Source organism: Lepidochelys olivacea, assembly GCF_965140295.1.
Source record: "Lepidochelys olivacea isolate rLepOli2 genome assembly, chromosome: 11".
Lineage (NCBI taxonomy): Eukaryota > Metazoa > Chordata > Testudines > Cheloniidae > Lepidochelys > Lepidochelys olivacea.
Window position 1 is genome coordinate 20,611,637 of NC_140421.1, and position 19,187 is coordinate 20,630,823.

Here is a 19,187-nt window from a genome sequence, read left to right on the forward strand (position 1 = left end):
CCAGGCGCGCTTGAGGGGGGAAGTGCGGTGGCGGGGCCGGGGCGTGCCCGGGGGAGCGGCGCTCGGGGCGGGCTCCGTCGGGCAGACAGGACGGGCAGGGGCGCCACGGCCGGGGAGGCGCTGAGGCAGGAGGGGGAGCCGCGGCCGGGGAGGCGGCTTGTCCCCGGGGGCACGTCGGGCGGCATCGCTCTGACTGAGGCAGGAGCTTCGAGTCCGCGGCCCCGGGGGTAACGCTGAGGGGGGCGGGCGCCGCGCGCCGCCTGGGGGCTCTCTCCAGGCCCGCGGGAGCGGGGGGGGGGGTTGTAATCATGTGCGCGGGCCACGGGGGTCTGGACCAACCCCCCCCCCCCAGCGCGGGTGCTCCTGCGCCGGTGTCCTGGGTGCCCCCCCCCGCCAGCCACCAGCCGGGAAGGGGAGAAAGGCAGCTCGCTGGGAGTGGGGCTGCTGTAACCAGGCGGGGGGGGGCGGCAGAAACGTCCCGTTCTGCGCTTTGAGGAAGGGGGGATTCATAGGGCGGGTTAAGGATTGGCGGTAGCAGGACTGTCCTTTATTGCTAACCCTTAGTCCGTGCCCGGTATGCACGGCTCCGCTGCAGGTTCAGGGCTGACCAAGTAAAGCAAGTTTGCATTTTTCACCTCCGGACAGGACACACTGGGGATCACCTTGAACATCATTTCCATCTCCTTTGGCCTGCTGGTTAAAGAAATGTATGTAAAATGATCAACTATTTAACCCCTGCCGCCCCCACAATCTCCCTGTTCTCACTGCTTTCCCCTCTAAAAGGAAAGGGAGGATGGTTTGGCTTAATTTACCCATTTTATCCTGATTTTTAGGAAAGCCCATTGTATTTATAGTGCCTCATTTATAGTTCCCTTATAAATCTCTATTTGCACTCAGATACCCTCTCCAGCACTGTATGGGAAAGTGTGTGTTTTGTTTTCAGCGTTGTTCTATAGGAGAATGATGCATGGCAGAAGCAGGGCTACCCAGCTACAGGACTTGCAAAAGTCAGTTTATGTTACAGGGTTTAGGCATTTAGAGCTAGTTACAGGAAACTATTTAGAGTTCAACACAATGAGATTTCACTTTCTTCCCATGTGACTCGAGAATGTTGCCAGAAAGACTGACTATCCTTTATAAAATGCACTTTTCCATGTTACATACCTTAACAAGGGCCATTGATTCTTCCGGGAGACATGAATGCAGGTGGCTGCACCAGCTGTTTCATCAAAGCCAGGGTCCATCATCACCATAACTCTGGAGGCACTTACAACTTTCTCCAGAGGATCAGAGCACACAGACCCTATTAATTAACTCACCCCTCTGAGTTAGAACAGTGTCTACAAGGGGAGGGAAAGTTCTTAGTTCAGAGCAGATTGTTTTCACATTCAGGAAAAAGAGTGTTATTGCTCATGTTACAGAAGAGAGTAGAATCTAGCACATAGGTAATGAGATACAGGCATGGCAAGTCAGTTGATACACATGTTTGAAAAGATGCAGGGAAGGGGTGGGGGGGCGAGTCCAAGCAAAACAAACCAGGATGAAATGATTTTCTTTTAGTGGCTAGAAAAAAAAAAACAACAAAAACACACACACCTGGACCAATTTTTGAGAAAAGGATAAGAAGCTTGATGCTTTTCACTCTCTGTCCCCCCTTCCCCTAAATGCCAGATGATTAGTTAAACCCTGAAAAAGGAGAAGTAAAGTTTTGAAAACATGGTGTGTTCATGAGGCAAACTGTTCAGCTGAAGTTCCAATGTGCTCATAGAGCAGATAGCTGCGTTGAACACACACACCTACTGCTTTCTGTGGAAGTGAAAGGGTAGTGCTTTTATTTTTAATTGATGTGACTGTTTTGAGCTTGGCAGTGCCACATCTTTCTAATCTGTAATTTGCATGTGAGTGATATGCAACCTCTCTACCACCAGGCTGAAATTGGGATAGCAGCAGTTGTTTCATTTTTCAAAACCATGCCTGTCATTTGCAGATTAGTTTCCCTCTAGTTTTCTCTTGCCATGTCTCATCTCATTACTAACTCTATGTTCCAATTTCATTTTAAACTTCTCAAAGCCTCACTAGTAAAAAAATGTTTAAAAATCCTTTAACTGTCCAGAAAAACTGGCACAATTTTACCAGATGATTGCAATAATGTAGTCGTATCCATTAGTTTCCCACTGAGGTTCCTCTTCTGTATGTGTTATATATGGAATTGTATTCTGTGCATGGGATATAGTCTTAAATCTCAGGTATTCATATGGGTCTGAAAAATTACACTTGGTCCATAACAATAAACAAAATTCAACTAGGCAAACTCTAAAATAAGTTCATTTTCATCACACTCCGAAGATACGGAAAATACCTTGAACAAACACACATGCTCATTGAGACCATCCATTACAATTCAATCTGCACTGGTGCAGATATTTTTATAATATTTAATATTTTGAAAGTTTGCCCCACTTATGTGCTTTTTAGCAGATTTGCTTAGTGCTGCATTTTTACTTTTTTTTTTAAATAGAGAATAATCAATTTCAATGACATATGGATTTACACTTACCTAATAGAATTTGAATCTAAATGCTACTTCCATATCCTGAGTTAAAAATAAATGGTGCCTTCTACAAACATATTTGTTTGGGGATTACGTATGTTAATTTCAATTAAAAGAAATTATATTTATCCACATATAAGTTAAACAATTATTTAATCGGCTAATATATTAATGAGAGAGTGCCCATTTCTATGAAGGCAGCGACATCTACACACCATCCTATTCTGTGCTGAGCTACATAGGAATGCATTTGTTCAATGGTAAACTAAGCACAGTAGCAACAACACAATCTCTCTTCCCTCTAATAAATGGAAACATCTTGAGCGCTATCTGCTGTACAAAGGCAGTACTACCAACATAGAAATAGAGACGTATGCAAGCACACTGCAAAGATTTTATTTCCAAATCAGGGCTAGATTATGCAGTAGTTTGAAAAGACTGTTATGCAATTAGTCATAATTATAAAGACTAAATTCGGATGAAGTATTTAGATAGATCTTTCTAAAATGAAAAGCTGTATGCTATAAATTCCAGGAAAGCTGAATTTCTGTAATTGGCTTTTAATGGAACAATAGCATTTAAACTAAAGTACTTTAGTTCTATCCTATTAAATACAAACAGACTCAATTTAAATGACATTAACGTTGTCACACAAACTATCAAAAGTTGGCCTTAAATCATACTTTTCCCAGATTAACTAAGAGTAAAATGTTTGTAAAGCGCTTTGAAGATGAAAAGCGCTATGTACAGTAAATGGTAAGTATTATTAGTTGTATTCCATCCTAGAGAATTCACAATTAAGAACGAAATGTTAGGCCTAAACTTTGCATTCCCTTATTTTGCTGTGTTGGTGTCAACCTAAAATGTTGTTTGAATCTGGGTGTGTTAATTTTCTGGTTTAATTTTAAGAAAATAAAAAATCTTTCCCTCGAAGGTTATAAAATACATAAACTGCAGGAACAGTGCTGCCCTGGCTGGGGGATGGACTAGATGATCCAGTACTGGGATGCCCACAGTATGGCCTCAGTGCCAAATATGGTCCCAAATCATCACTACCTGTAACTACAGACTAAGGACAAAGATGATTAACAGCAGATTTTTAATGCTAGGGAATCCAGTCAACAGCAACTTCTGTTCCTCTATCAAATAACATACAAGCACAAGCAAATAAAACTTTTATTGATCCATGTGCCAGTGTGGCATTCAGTCTCACTCTTCAAATTGCTGTTCAAACTCATTTCTTTTGGTTAATCTTAAAGAGTGTCCTCCACCTCACCCTTCTCCCCATTCTGTCCTCTAATTTTAAAAGAGCAAATTAACAGGAACAAAATAGGCACATACCCAACAATGAACATATCAAGGGTCACCACTGAGTGTAGAGGGAAGAACTGGGGCTCACACCAGAAAGAAAACAATAATGGATGGAGTAGCTGTTAAATGGGTTCACTTTCTTTTCCAAGAGGTTCCAGCAGTGCTGGGCAAAGGCCCTTACATCTGGGGTTCAACAAGCATCCATCTTGTGACCCCTTATATTCATTATGAAAAACTGTAATTAGGGGAGAGGTTGAGACTTTGGACTGCAGTATCCCCATGTGACCGTGGTCGCTGGAGGGGTCACAGAGACTGCTTAATCGGGGCAAACTGCAAAGAATAGGTCAGATGATCCCCCAAACTGGTGATTTACTCTTATAATTAGATTCACCATGCCGGTAACAAAACTGCTTCTGTAATACCTTACTGGTTAGCAATCCAGCTTTTGGCTCCCACCCAGACAGCCAGGTCTATATAGTGAGGGTTATTTAAAGCTTATTCACCATTGTCAAGGTTCCTCCCCCACTCTGAACTCTAGGGTACAGATGTGGGGACCTGCATGAAAAACCTCCTAAGCTTATCTTTACCAGCTTAGGTCAAAACTTCCCCAAGGTACAAAATATTCCACCTGTTGTCCTTGGACTGGCCGCTACCACCACCAAACTAATACTGGTTACTGGGGAAGAGCTGTTTGGACGCGTCCTTCCCCCCAAAATACTTCCCAAAACCTTGCACCCCACTTCCTGGACAAGGTTTGGTAAAAAGCCTCACCAATTTGCCTAGGTGACTACAGACCCAGACCCTTGGATCTTAAGAACAATGAACAATCCTCCCAACACTTGCACCCCCCCTTTCCTGGGAAATGTTGGATAAAAAGCCTCACCAATTTGCATAGGTGACCACAGACCCAAATCCTTGGATCTGAGAACAATGAAAAAGCATTCAGTTTTCTTACAAGAAGACTTTTAATAAAAATAGAAGTAAATAGAAATAAAGAAATCCCCCCTGTAAAATCAGGATGGTAGATATCTTGCAGGGTAATTAGATTCAAAAACATAGAGAACCCCTCTAGGCAAAACCTTAAGTTACAAAAAAGATACACAGACAGAAATAGTTATTCTATTCAGCAAAATTCTTTTCTCAGCCATTTAAAGAAATCATGATCTAACACATACCTAGCTAGATTACTTACTAAAAGTTCTAAGACTCCATTCCTGGTCTATCCCCGGTAAAGACCAGCATATAGACAGACACACAGACCCTTTGTTTCTCTCCCTCCTCCCAGCTTTTGAAAGTATCTTGTCTCCTCATTGGTCATTTTGGTCAGGTGCCAGCGAGGTTACCTTTAGCTTCTTAACCCTTTACAGGTGAGAGGAGCTTTCCCCTGGCCAGGAAGGATTTCAAAGGGGTTTACCCTTCCCTTTATATTTATGACAACCATATATAAAGTTCTACCAATCTCAAGAGATTGGACACATTATTCACCAGGTCAATGAATATTTCAGATCTTACTCAAATATGTGCTCACAGGCAATTCTTATTAACTAAATCTAAGATTTATTAAAAAAGAAAAGAGTTACTCTGGTTAAAGATCATTATACATACAGATCTGAGTAAAGTTCTTATATCAATTCAATAGTAGAGATGGCAAGACTGCTGATTTGTAAAAGTCCTTTCGGAATCAGTTCAATAGGTGATAGTCCAATAGGCAGTCCATGTGTAGAGTTTGAGAGAATTTGCAGGGATAATCCAGGGTACACTTGGAGACAGTCTTGAGACTTGAACTTTTCTTGACAAAGTTTAAGCAGATCTGAGAACCTCAGAGTTACGAATACCCCAGGAATGGAGATTGTTCGTAACTCTGAACAAACATGGCTGTTATTTCAAAAAAAGAAAAGGAGTACTTGTGGCACCTTAGAGACTAACCAATTTATTTGAGCATGAGCTTTCGTGAGCTACAGCTCACTTCATCGGATGCATACCGTGGAAACTGCAGCAGACTTTATATATACACAGAGAATATGAAACAATACCTCCTCCCACCCCACTGTCCTGCTGGTAATAGCTTATCTAAAGTGATCATCAGGTGGGCCATTTCCAGCACAAATCCAGGTTTTCTCACCCTCCACCCCCCCACACAAATTCACTCTCCTGCTGGTGATAGCCCATCCAAAGTGACAACTCTTTACACAATGTGCATGATAATCAAGTCTGGCTATTTCCTGCACAAATCCAGGTTTTCTCACATCCCCCCCACCCCCATACACACACAAACTCACTCTCCTGCTGGTAATAGCTCACCCCAAACTGACCACTCTCCAAGTTTAAATCCAAGTTAAACCAGAACATCGGGGGGGGGGGGGAGGGTAGGAAAAAACAAGAGGAAACAGGCTACCTTGCATAATGACTTAGCCACTCCCAGTCTCTATTTAAGCCTAAATTAATAGTATCCAATTTGCAAATGAATTCCAATTCAGCAGTTTCTCACTGGAGTCTGGATTTGAAGTTTTTTTGTTTTAAGATAGCGACCTTCATGTCTGTGATTGCGTGACCAGAGAGATTGAAGTGTTCTCCGACTGGTTTATGAATGTTATAATTCTTGACATCTGATTTGTGTCCATTTATTCTTTTACGTAGAGACTGTCCAGTTTGACCAATGTACATGGCAGAGGGGCATTGCTGGCACATGATGGCATATATCACATTGGTGGATGTGCAGGTGAACGAGCCTCTGATAGTGTGGCTGATGTTATTAGGCCCTGTGATGTGATTACCAGCAGGACAGTGGGGTGGGAGGAGGTATTGTTTCATATTCTCTGTGTATATATAAAGTCTGCTGCAGTTTCCACGGTATGCATCCGATGAAGTGAGCTGTAGCTCACGAAAGCTCATGCTCAAATAAATTAGTTAGTCTCTAAGGTGCCACAAGTACTCCTTTTCTTTTTGCGAATACAGACTGACACGGCTGTTACTCTGAAACCTGTTATTTCAAAAGTTTACAACTGAACATTGACTTAACACAGCTTTGAAACCTCACTATGCAGAAGAAAAATGCTGCTTTTAACCATCTTAATTTAAATGAAACAAGCACAGAAAATATTTCCTTACCTTGTCAAATCTTTTTTTAAAAAAAAACTTTCCCTTTATATTTTTAGTAGTTTATGTTTAAACGGTACTGTACTGTACTTGCTTTTTTGTGTGTTTGTCTCTGCTGCTGTCTGTTTGCATATTTCCAGTTCTAAATGAGGTGTCTGATTGACTGGTCAGCTTGTAATTCTGGTGTTCTTAACGTTGAGGTTCTTCCTTAGTAAGGATCAGGTCCCAAAGTTCTTTTATAGTTGAAGCTCAACTGTTAAAGCTCTTGGCAGCAAGTGATCACAGCAGGTATTCTTTGGATGAAGAATGGCTTCGAAGTAAATCTCTATTCTTAGTCACACACCAGTAACTAGTTGCCTTCATTAGCATAAGACAATTAACCATTCAAATGGCTCATAGGAAGTTTACTACAAACTTCAAAGAGGAATAAAAACAATGATATCATTACACCACAAGTTTAATCTAAATGTTTACATCCCCTGTTGATCGTTGAATTAAAAGAATATTTTAATGAAACATAACAGCCAGGAACTGAAGTTTATCACATTGTTTACCTGTATCTTATTAGAAGTTTAACAGAGACAAATACAATTAGTATCTACTTCTAATTCTCTGAAAATACTGGCTTATATTTCAAGAACTCCAGTCATTTAACATGGCTTTGCTAACTATCTACAAGGAATGGCCCTGATTACCATTTCAATACTTTTCTAATATGTGCTTACAGGTGGATTTTGGGTGACTTAGCCTGCTGGTTGCTTAACACTTTGATGTTACTCAGTTCTACATCTCATTTTTAGTGACTGCACACACTACATATTTATTATTTTCCCACTGTCTGACAAGAATAGAGGATGGGATGAATAAACTAGATGAAAATGAACTGATTTAACGTGTTTAGTTAGAAGTGTGGCTGTGGAGGCATTTATATAATTGGTTGAGGGTATGTGCCCACCTTTTATCAAAATGGTTTGTCTCCTGAGTGTTACTGAATCCATTTTTGTCCTGGATTAGTAAGTAGGTAAACATAGGGATGTGTACCTTTCATTCTCTGTGGCTGACTGTAAGGCTGCTGCCATTTCTCTCTCATGTAGACATTGTAATGATTATCAGTGACTTTGTGATTCAAGGATCGATAACCACAGTGCATTGTACTTTGAAGTCCACTTTCCAAGTGAAATTAAAGATGTTGGTGTTGATCTTTAAAAGTCTGTATTGTTTTGGGATTTAAGTATCTGGGGATCACCTCTCATCCTATACCCCAGTGTGACAGTTAAGAGCTGCCGTGGGGCTCTTGCTGTAGATTCCTGAGTTTGAACGTTTCACAGCTGGGCTTCCAACAATTTGTGGGGGATTCTGTAGGAAAAAAACAGGACACATGAGCCTGATTCATTGAAATCAGTGGGTGTTTTGCCATTTACTTTAATGGGTACTGGACTGGGCTCATTTCTTTACGGATTCAGATCTCAAGTGTTTATGTAACTCAGTTACATCATGGCCTTCTCTTCAGTGGAATAAAACAATGTAAGCTTAACTCAAGTTTGCTTACTTTAGGTAAAATCCTGCTGAAGATAGTTTGTAGTTTTCACAAGTGTTAGCAGGTCAAATTAAAGAGTAGTCTGCCTTTAGTTCAGGCTGCTAACTCGTGTGGAAACGGACTTGTCTTTCCTAGGATTTTACATTGGGTTAGCTCACTTGAATTAAGAACACAGTTTTATTTTATCTAGTGAAGACTTAGAGGGTGTGCGTTGTTTCCCTCTAGTGGCTAGTCCAAATAGAGAATAGCAGTCTACTGCTATCAGCTAATGCAGTGGCTCTCAACCTTTCTAGAGTACTGGCCCTCTTTCAGGAGTCTGATTTGTTTTGCTTACCCCCAAGTTTAACTTCACTTAAAAACTACTTGCTTACAAAATCAGTCATAAAAATACAAAAGTGTCATAACACACTATATATTGAAAAATTGCTTCATTTCTCATTTTTCCATATAATTATAAAATAAATCAATTGGAATATAAATATTGTACTTACATTTCAATGCATAGTATATAGAGCACTATAAACAAGTCATTGTCCATATGAAATTTTAGTTTGTACTGGCTTCACTAATGCTTTTTATGTAGCCTGCTGTAAAACTAGGCAAATATCTAGATGAGTTGATATACCCCCTGAAGACTGCTGTGTACCCCCAGGGGTATGTGTACCACGGTTGAGACCTACTGAGCTAACAGAATCACTGTTTTGGCTCAAGTAGTAGAGGTTGCTGTTGCAGTAATACTGATACCAGGTTCAGACCCTGCTGATGACCAATGCAGGAGTTCATTACACTTACAAATTTAAAGCCTGAGGTATTGAGTGGCACCTGGATGGTATTAAATGTCCTTTTCTCCCTTTTACTTCAGCATGAGATGAGGGTACTTAGCACCTTTAGTCTTTAATTTGTATAAAATTTCAAATTTGAAGTTGAGAAATACTTTAAATAAAATATAAATCTCTAACTCTGCATTCCTACAATTTTTATATGTTCGAAGATTTTTTTTAAAGCAAGCAAATCAAACTTACCTGTGAGCTGGTATCTATGAGTAAATAAAATATTCAAGCCAGGTCAATTTTTATGGCAGATAAAAACCTTTGAAAAAACAAGCTTTATAATAGATGTGCTGGCCCAGCTCTATGTAGAGTGGTAACAATAGTTTGCTAGTTAAAAGTGGGATGCCTGCAATAATGGTAATCAATACAGTTAAAGCCTTTTTATGAACATGAAAGAAAAATAAAAAGGGGGAACAAAGAAATTAGTGACTAGTTAGTCAAAGCTTAGTACCAAGTAAAACACTTGAGCAAATAATAAAGGAATTGATATGTAAGATCTTAAAAGACAATCTGATGACCAATATGCAGCCTAGTTTAATAAAGAACATACCATGCCAGATTAGTCTCATAGTTGTCTTTAGAAAGAAAAAGAGTACTTGTGGCACCTTAGAGACTAACCAATTTATTTGAGCATGAGCTTTCGTGAGCTACAGCTCACTTCATCGGATGCATACCGTGGAAACTGCAGCAGACTTTATATACACACAGAGAATATGAAACAATACCTCCTCCCACCCCACTGTCCTGCTGGTAATAGCTTATCTAAAGTGATCATCAGGTTGGGCCATTTCCAGCACAAATCCAGATTTTCTCACCCTCCACCCCCCCCACACAAATTCACTCTCCTGCTGGTGATAGCCCATCCAAAGTGACAACTCTTTACACAATGTGCATGATAATCAAGTTGGGCCATTTCCTGCACAAATCCAGGTTCTCTCACCCCCTCTCCCCCCTCCCAAAAACCACACACACAAACTCACTATCCTGCTGGTAATAGCTCATCCAAAGTGACCATTCTCCCTACAATGCTATTACCAGCAGGACAGTGGGGTGGGAGGAGGTATTGTTTCATATTCTCTGTGTGTATATAAAGTCTGCTGCAGTTTCCACGGTATGCATCCGATGAATTGAGCTGTAGCTCACGAAAGCTCATGCTCAAATAAATTGGTTAGTCTCTAAGGTGCCACAAGTACTCCTTTTCTTTTTGCGAATACAGACTACTAACACGGCTGTTACTCTGAAACCTGATAGTTGTCTTTGTTACAAATATAGCTTCAAGAGTCTAGTCCTGAAAGCCTTACTCACTCATGTGAGCAATCCTCATTCACCTCATCAGTACTATTGAAATCAATGAGGTTACTCATGTGAGTAAGGATTTGCAGGCAAACCAAATTTATTATGTATTATGTGTATTTTAGTAGTGGCCCTAATGTATCTGGATTTTAGTAATTTAGTCCCCAATTCGGGAAGGCACTTAAGCATGTGCTTAAGTCCTTTCATATTCAAGAAAACAGTTAAGTATGTGCTTACCTTTATTGGCTTCAGTAGGACTTATGTATATGCTTCAAGTTAAGCACATATTTAAGTGCTTTCCTGAATACAGATGCCTTCCTGAATTGAGGATTTAGAAATTACCACATAAAGTCATAACCATGATCTTTCTGATTTAGTATCTTGCCTATAATTGTGGCATGTTACCATGTGTCCAAATCTAAGGGCTGTTCTACACACAGTGTTGTACTGTTGGTACAAAAACTGTGTAAACCAGCACTTAGACTTTATGATAATGTCATTAGAATAAAAATACTGAAGGGTGGGTACAAAATTGGCTGTTAGACCATAAACAGAACAATAAACCAGATTGTATAGAGATATCAAAATTCCATGACTTCAATATTGGGACTAGTACTATTTCACAACATCATAAATGACCTGAATATTGAACAATCATCAAATTTGCATGCAATACCTCATTAGAGGGAATAAATCAACAGTGGAGGAGAGAAAGAAATTCCCAAATGATTTAGAGAGATTAGAAAAATATCCATATAGGATATGCTTTAATTTAGAGAAAAGACATATAAAATCTAAGATTGTTGTTATTGATAACCGTCATGCTGAGAAGGGTTTGAAATGATAATGGATGCCAAAGTAAATTTGATCTTGCAATGTGATGTTGTAAGAAAGAAAAAAGTATATAGGGGATAAGGCCAAATTCAGAATATTGTGTATAGTTTGGGACCTGTTGATATAAAATAGACATCAGACAATAGATAACTCAGAGGGTGACAGGAGACATCCTTTCAGGGGGGCAGGAGGGAGACAAACCAGGCTCCTCATGACCACCACTGGCACCCAGACCCAGCACAAGACCCTAGTGGCCTATTCTCTCCCCCTCCCTGCCATCTCCCCTCCTTTTGGAATAACAGCCTTCTCCTGCTGTCCCTAATATAGCCAGTCCTATGGCTCCAATGATGGAGTCTGTGCTGCAGTGTTGAAGGTTTAGTGTTCAAGTGCTGTTGATGTAGGGGTGGTTTGTTTTAGTTGTTCATAAAATAACTTATTTTTACCCTTTTCCTTTTTAAAAAAAGGGGAATTCCATTAATATAAAACCCTATGATGAAAAAAATGTTATTTAGGTTGCGAAGTCAAGCACTCAGAAGTTAGGAAATGCTAGACCAATAGTTGCCTTTGTAATCTTAGTTCTATCCTTGTGCATATGCATTATAATACAGTCTTTGGTTATGTAATCATGTACTTTTTTCCCCACAGGACACCTGTCTCATTTAATGCACAGGACAGATGCACAAGAGGGGGCAGAATTAAGGTTGGAAAGGCAACCATAAATCTGGCATTTCCTAACTTTCAAGTGCTTGACTTTGCAACCGCAATAACGTTCTTTTCAAGTAGTTTCTGCATGTAATAGCAATAAAAGTTAGATATCAGGTTTATTTAGTACAGAGGTAAAAGGGGTTTTAACATGAGGGATGTTCCATGTATTGAGGCTGACAGATTTCTGTGTAAATTTAAGCCTCACTTTTAGAACTCTCAAATGTCAGGGTTTGTTTTTTTTTCAGCCGCAGCTTAATTTAGTGAGGCTTAATTTTACCCAGAAATCGCATCTCTCGCGATCAATTCACGAGAGTTGGCATGTCTGCACAGAGCTCTCCTTCTCAAACTTATACTTATTCGTAGGCATAAACCACAAGGGAGAGACTTCCTCATCAGTTAGTTACTTAGAAAAGGTGAATTTTATAATCTAAAATGGATTCCTCATATGAATCCTTTTAGCGCTTCAGCTACCCAATTTATACTTTAATTGTATTTTTCTTTTCTCCTGTTTCTGTTTTCTTCATTTGGCTGGAGAGTTAAGAAAATTATTGCACTCGAGCATTCCTCCTATTTCCTCTGATGCAGGTCACAGGTGGAGTGACACCAGATTACATTTCTTCGTGGGATAGTTTCGGGAACAACTGTCACACCATGGAGGCTGCCTTGTTTTCCCCACTCCCATTTTTGGTTCATCTGTACATCTTTGTCTTGCATGCCGAGGTAAGGTGTTCCTCTTTCATCATAGGAGACAAAGCCTATGTTCCTCCTTAGCTGTCATACTGGGAGCCAATTAAGCTTTCATTCACCCCAGAAGCATGCAAGTTTATAAGATGTATTTTACCAGCAGGGGATGTAACAAATTACCAGATAGGCCTGGCTACAGAAATGAAGAAGATATCTTAAAATGACATGGTCTTTACTGATTCCTGCTGAGCCTACACTTTCCCTGTAACATACATCTTTACGACTTATCAAACCTAGCTAAGCGCTTTGATACACTAAATGCAGAAAAATATATATTGAAATAGGATAAAAATTGAGACACAAACTGACAAAAGTGAGGAAACTGACTGGCACCCTACTGTTAACACACACGTTTAAGGAAAAAAGGGCACATCATCCATTTGCGTAAAAGGAGAAGGATTAGCTCCTTGGAGTTTTGTATTTTTGTGCTGTCACAATATCATTCATTATTTAAGTACAAATTTTCTGCAGCTGAAGTCTTTGTAGTTCTTTTAAAAAGCTGTAACGATTCATATGGACTCAGAGACCTTGTAGTTATTTATGTATTTATTTAAAAGTTTGTTTTCTGGAATAGACTAATGAGATAATACAGCTTGAGCTATGTTCTGACCTCAGTAACACCAATGTACGTCCAGAGTTATCAGAAGTCAGTGAATACTTCAGATTTATAATGGTGTAACAGACAGCAGAACCTAGCCCCTTGTGTTTATGCAGGTCTCAAAGAGATGTCAGTCATATAATGCTCCAGCATATTTCAGGGGAATGCACACAGTATATGGCAGGATGCTAAAGGCCAAATCCAGCTTGCCCTGCTTACTTATAAGCAAGTAGTCCCCTTGAGGTCGGTGGGAGCAAACAGGAGAGGTGCTGTCAAGGACTCATCTGAGTGAAGCTGATTGTAGTGCAGATTCCACACAAAAGAGCTGGTGGGAAGTGGAGGAAATAATGTATGTGTCCAGTGGCTCCATGCCAAGCCTTTCACACCCTGCCTCCTCTTGCATGGATCTCTGAACTGTGGAACTCTACTTATAAGGTCCAGGACAAGAAATGGGGGAAGGGAGAGAAGGAATAGGACTTTGCCAGATGCGTAAGTTTACTTTTCACCCCAATATGGATCAAGGATTAAAGCATGGGACCCCATTGCACTGATATTAATAGTTAATCATTATTATTATAATAGAACAGGGGTGACCAAACTTACTGAGCATCTGAGATGCATATGATAATCTTCAGAAGTTCAAGAGCTGGGCAGGCCTGCTGGGACTCAGGGCTTCAGCCCTGCTGGAGGCACCTGCCAGGGCTCGGGGCTTCAGCCGTGCTCCTACTGCAGACACCTCCTGCAGGACTGAAGCTCTGAGAACTCCTTCCGCGCTTGGCAGAAGCCCCTAGCCCTGCCACAGGGAAGAAGCTCTGAGCTTCCCCTCCCCCAGTCTGGTAGGTAGAGAATGGCAGGGGGGCACGGGGGGCTCCGTGAGCCACACTTTAACTGTAAAAGAGAACAACTGCATGCCATCCCCTGTAATACAGATTTCTATAGAACTTGGATCTGGAGCATCTGGGTTACTATCACCTTTCACCAGGATTATAGGAAACTAATAAGGCAGTTCCAGTTACTCTTTGTTAAGAGATTGCTGGATGCTGTGAAAGGGAAAACAGGGAGGGGACCTCAGACTAGCACAAGAATCACAGTGGAATGACCATATATGCAGGGAAAAGCTTGTTTGATTGACAGAAGTCCTTCCCTATGCAAAAATTAATTTACCTCTGTAACCAAAGCCATTATGAGGCTCAGAATAGTTTGGTTAAGAAAGGTAGTGAGGAGGTGTCAGCATGGCCTTTCCATCACAAAGCCTCTACTCTATCGCCCTATCCCTTAACTGTGGACTTCTGTGGGCAGAGACCTTGTGACCTGCTGTCCTTCCTTAGCAACCTGTCTCTTCTTCATATGTGACCAAGCGGTTCACTCTCCTGCTTTGGCATTTGGGCTTCCTTCAGAGATGGCCATTGGCTGTGTAGCTTGTTTTCCTCGTTTCCAGTGAGGAATCTTTTTATGGGCTGGATGGCTGGTCCACTTCCTTGATAAGGGGCAATGGGACCCCCTCTACCTGGTTCTGCTTATGTCTGTAAACTTCCTTTTTCTTAATCTCTGTGGGGCTGATGCAGTTCTTGTTACCTGGATTTGAAATGATCCACTCTGCATGTTCATTATGAGGTATTTGTGTGTCTCTATATTTACACATACCTTTACTTTACATATCGTTACAGCCACTGTATCTGTTTGATCCATACTACTTGGATACTGTTGTATGTTAATGCGGTCACGTGTATCTAATTCTGTATTTGAACCTGTTTATAATATGTACCTTGATATTACATGAATACCTGTGCTGTGTACCCTGAATGGGCTGTTTTTGCAGCCTTTATGATAACTCTATAAACATACACTGAGAGAGTTTATAACTACTTGAGTATTAGATAAGTTTTAGAATGACCATTTCAGTTTTATAAAATAGACTCATGTTGGGGGTGTTTCAGTGGCTCAAAATGAAATTCCTTCATGGGTCCTGCACTAAATTGTTTTAAAAGTCCTAAGTTAAAAGAAAACGTGATGAGCTGGTTTTTCATTGCTACACTCCTTTTTGTGTGCAAGTTCCATTCTGAGCTAGTAGCATTTTATACTCTGCATGGGTATAAATGTCTATAAACAAGCAAGGCCTGATGATCCAGTAGCTTGTATTTTTGAATATAAAAGTCAATTAGAAGTCTGACAGACAAGGGTCCTGGAAGCAATATGCAGCTTGAAAGAAAAGATAAAGTCCTAAGCAGATTAGTGATGTACTGAGTCCAGTTCTAAACCATTTCAGTTCAGAGAGTCATGCAGACTGGCTGTGTGCCTTCAGTTCAGAAAAGGAATGTTAAAAGCAGAACTGGCAAATGAAATTAGAAAGAGGCGAGGATGGAGACACTGAAAGAAGAAAGTTCTGAAATTGTTTTTTGAAGAGATCTGCAAATATTTCTAATACATTTCCATATAACATCATACCAATGGTTTCACATTGTACCAAAACAATCCTTAGCAGTGGTCTGAGAGGCCAACATTAGAATAAGATTGCTTTCAGACATTGCTTAAAACTAAATAAATACATAAAATAAAATCCTAGATTCCACTAGTGGCTCCACTTCCAGCTCAGCTGAGAATGAATCACCCACGCATTTATCAGATAAAACAAATATGATTTTTTATTGTGAACTACCTGACATTAGCAGTGATAAAGAAATCTGTTGTATTTGAATACAGAATAGTGAGGGGTATAAAGATCAGTCTTTAGAATGGTTATAAACAGATATACAAATGTAATATTTTCCTTTATTCTTTCAAGTTGGTCAGGAGTAAAAGTAATAGGTAGATACAATAAGGTACACAGACAAACTTTGCCAAAAATACAGTATAGTAAAACTAGTATAATTATCATTTACAGAGTATAAAAAACCCATAAGTGGTCTTATAACAGGCACTATTTCTTGATCGAGGTTAATAAAGTGAAAAGTTGGCAAAAGTAGAAACTTCTTTATTAATGTATCTTTTCCAGGATAAGTGGTGGTTGGAGTCACAGATGCAGGTACTTGTATTATGTATCTGTTTTCAAATTGTTCATCTTCTGCATCATCATCAGCTGTCAGATTTTATTACTCCATCCATCACCTGTAGATGAACGGTAAGTTTTTCATAATACCCAAACCTCTAACTTGCTGATAGTTCTATGCCTCTTTATGCCATATGACATAATGGACTACATGCAAGTTCTTGGGCTTCCTCTACATTTTGAGGATAATTATTCTAAACTGGAAAATAAATGTACACCACTGGGCTCAGCTAGTAATTGGTCTCTCCTGTAAAGAAAACAGAATTCTCCATTCCCTACAATACCAAAACAACTATTTACAGATATTTTTTACATGTGAGGGAAGCATATAATCTAAGTCTACTTTTCAGTTCCATGAGCTATTAATGACAATTTAACTTGGACTATAAAAGATACTGTATTTTACACTTATTGTCTGTAGGCTTGTCATGAGAAAGCTGAGATAGATAGTCCGCATAATATGTTCTACTGATTTCCTATATTCAATGCTACCATTATAAGATGAAAGTATAGTCAATAATGCAGCCTTGCAGCTGCTAAATTTGGTATAGCAGTTGTAGGCCATTAAGGCTTGTAGTTACTCACTCACTAGTGTCAACTTTTTAATTGATTTTTTTACTTCATAGATCTAAGATTTTCTTTTGTGTTGACTCTAATGTTTTGTAATTTAAAGGGACACAGGGTTAAAAGTAAAATGTATTAAAAATCCTTAACTGTGTTAATAAAATTGACTTGAGATTATGAAAAGTAGAGCCGAGTGAAACTTTTTTTGACAAATAGTTTATTCATGGAAAAATGCAGCTTTAGTTGACCCACAACTACTCACAAATTTGTCAAATACTTTTGCCTTCCCTGCTTTTGTTTTTCTTTTCCAGGACTTTGCTACTAGTCAGAAAACGGTCAGAGGAGGAGACTGCCTTATAATTTTTAACCCAGTCTTCTTAGCGTATGCGCAACTGGCCACAGGTGGCACGGGACCAGGATTCATCACCAGATTTGGTCCACTGTTTGGATCATTAGCTTCCCTGGCTTGGGACAGGGAGCGTGATGTTAAATTCCCTCCTTTGCCTGATGTAAAGACAAAAGTTTATGCTCAAATAAATTGGTTAGTCTCTAAGGTGCCACAAATACTCCTTTTCTTTTTGATTTTAACTTGATTATCCTACTGGGCTAAAGAGTGGCCCAGTCATTGCACCATGGGGTAATCCCAGGTAGATGACTTTCAATCTCTCCTATTAAAGCTGTTCCACTTTGTATAAATAAATATACATTGGACTAAGGATTTGAACATAGATCTTCCACACTCCAGGCAAATGCCTAACCCACTATGCTGTAGAATTGCTCTTAGTTCCTTGGTGCAATGTCTATTCATTGTCATTATGAATGACTCTGAATTGCCACTGTGATTTATAAACTGCCCATGTAACTACCTGCTAACTACCTCATCCTCTGGCTGTTTTGTGAATCTAGCTCTATAAAAATGATAAAAAATTCCATTTTGGGTCAAACATTTTGATGAAATCTTTTCACAGCTTTCGGATTTGTTTCATATTGAATCAAAAATATTTTTCAATTTTTCTGAACTGCCATGAGTCAATGAGCTGTGTGCTTCCAGCCAGCCTCTTTCTCTCTCTCTGAACCAAGAAGGGAAGGTTGGGCATTTTAGTCCCTAGGACAGTTAGGACTACAGTCCAGGGCACTGGCAAGGCCTTTTGAGAAAGGGGTTGGGTCTTTCAGAACAGGAAGAGATGCAGAGGAAGCCAGAGGGGCAAAGGAGCCTCTTCCAGAAAAAGGGGTAAGTAACTCATTCTTGTTTGTTTGTTTTTCATTTTGTATATACTGAGCTTTTATTTGAAAAGTCTTTGAGGCTGACCTATCTGGGGAGAGGCTGGGCTACCTTCACAAAGACTGAGGGCAAGAGAGCCCTGATAGGGGAAGTGTCTTGTTTGTTTTGGAAAAGAACTCCACAGGTATGGACCTTTGTTTGGTTTGGTCTGGTCTGCCACAACAAGTACAGTCAGCACAATTTAGCTCGAACCCTTGTTAAGTAAAAGGAAACATGGAGGAGGTTCTAAAATCCCTGGTTCAACAGGAGCAACCAAGAAGAGCAGCAGTGAGACAGTTGGCTAAGCAAGAACAATAGCAACAATTTATGAGAGCAGCCAAGAGGCCCTTGAACAGCTCCTAGAGCAGCTCAGACAACAGCTTGCTATTTCTGGGCTACTCACAGATCTAAATCTGCTGGCCAGTTTGGAAGTTAGAGCCAATCTGACTATATAATATTGAGGTATATTTGGCTCCCTCTGAGAGGATTGCCATAGTAGCCTATGGGGATTTGCTTTGTTCCTGAAACAAATAGCTCAGATGGCTTGTCTGGGTGTGAACTAAGATTTGGCCCAGAATTTTGACCTCTGGGGAGAAATAAGGCATCCTAGACTGGAATAGGGATCTTTGAGGAGACTTTTCCTATGAGAACAAGCACCTTAATAGAGGCTATACAGCCATCCAAGTAACTGACGAAATTGTCGTATTCTGTTCCATAGTCCTGGAGGAATAGGAAAGGTGGGTCTGAACATTTAGTCTGGCTGCTGGTGCAGAAACATATTAAAGGTCTCCTGGAGATGATAATTGAGGAGGAGAAC

General features: G+C 40.1%; 1 long non-coding RNA gene across 1 annotated transcript; it reads left to right on the forward strand.

Moving 5' to 3' along the window:
• Positions 1-114: 114 nt before the first annotated feature.
• LOC311528083 lies at positions 115-17,673 on the forward strand. Its single transcript, XR_014713509.1, has 5 exons — positions 115-227; positions 646-707; positions 12,743-12,877; positions 16,492-16,617; positions 17,421-17,673. It is a non-coding gene; the product is annotated as an uncharacterized lncRNA (long non-coding RNA).
• The last annotated feature ends 1,514 nt before the right edge of the window (positions 17,674-19,187 follow it).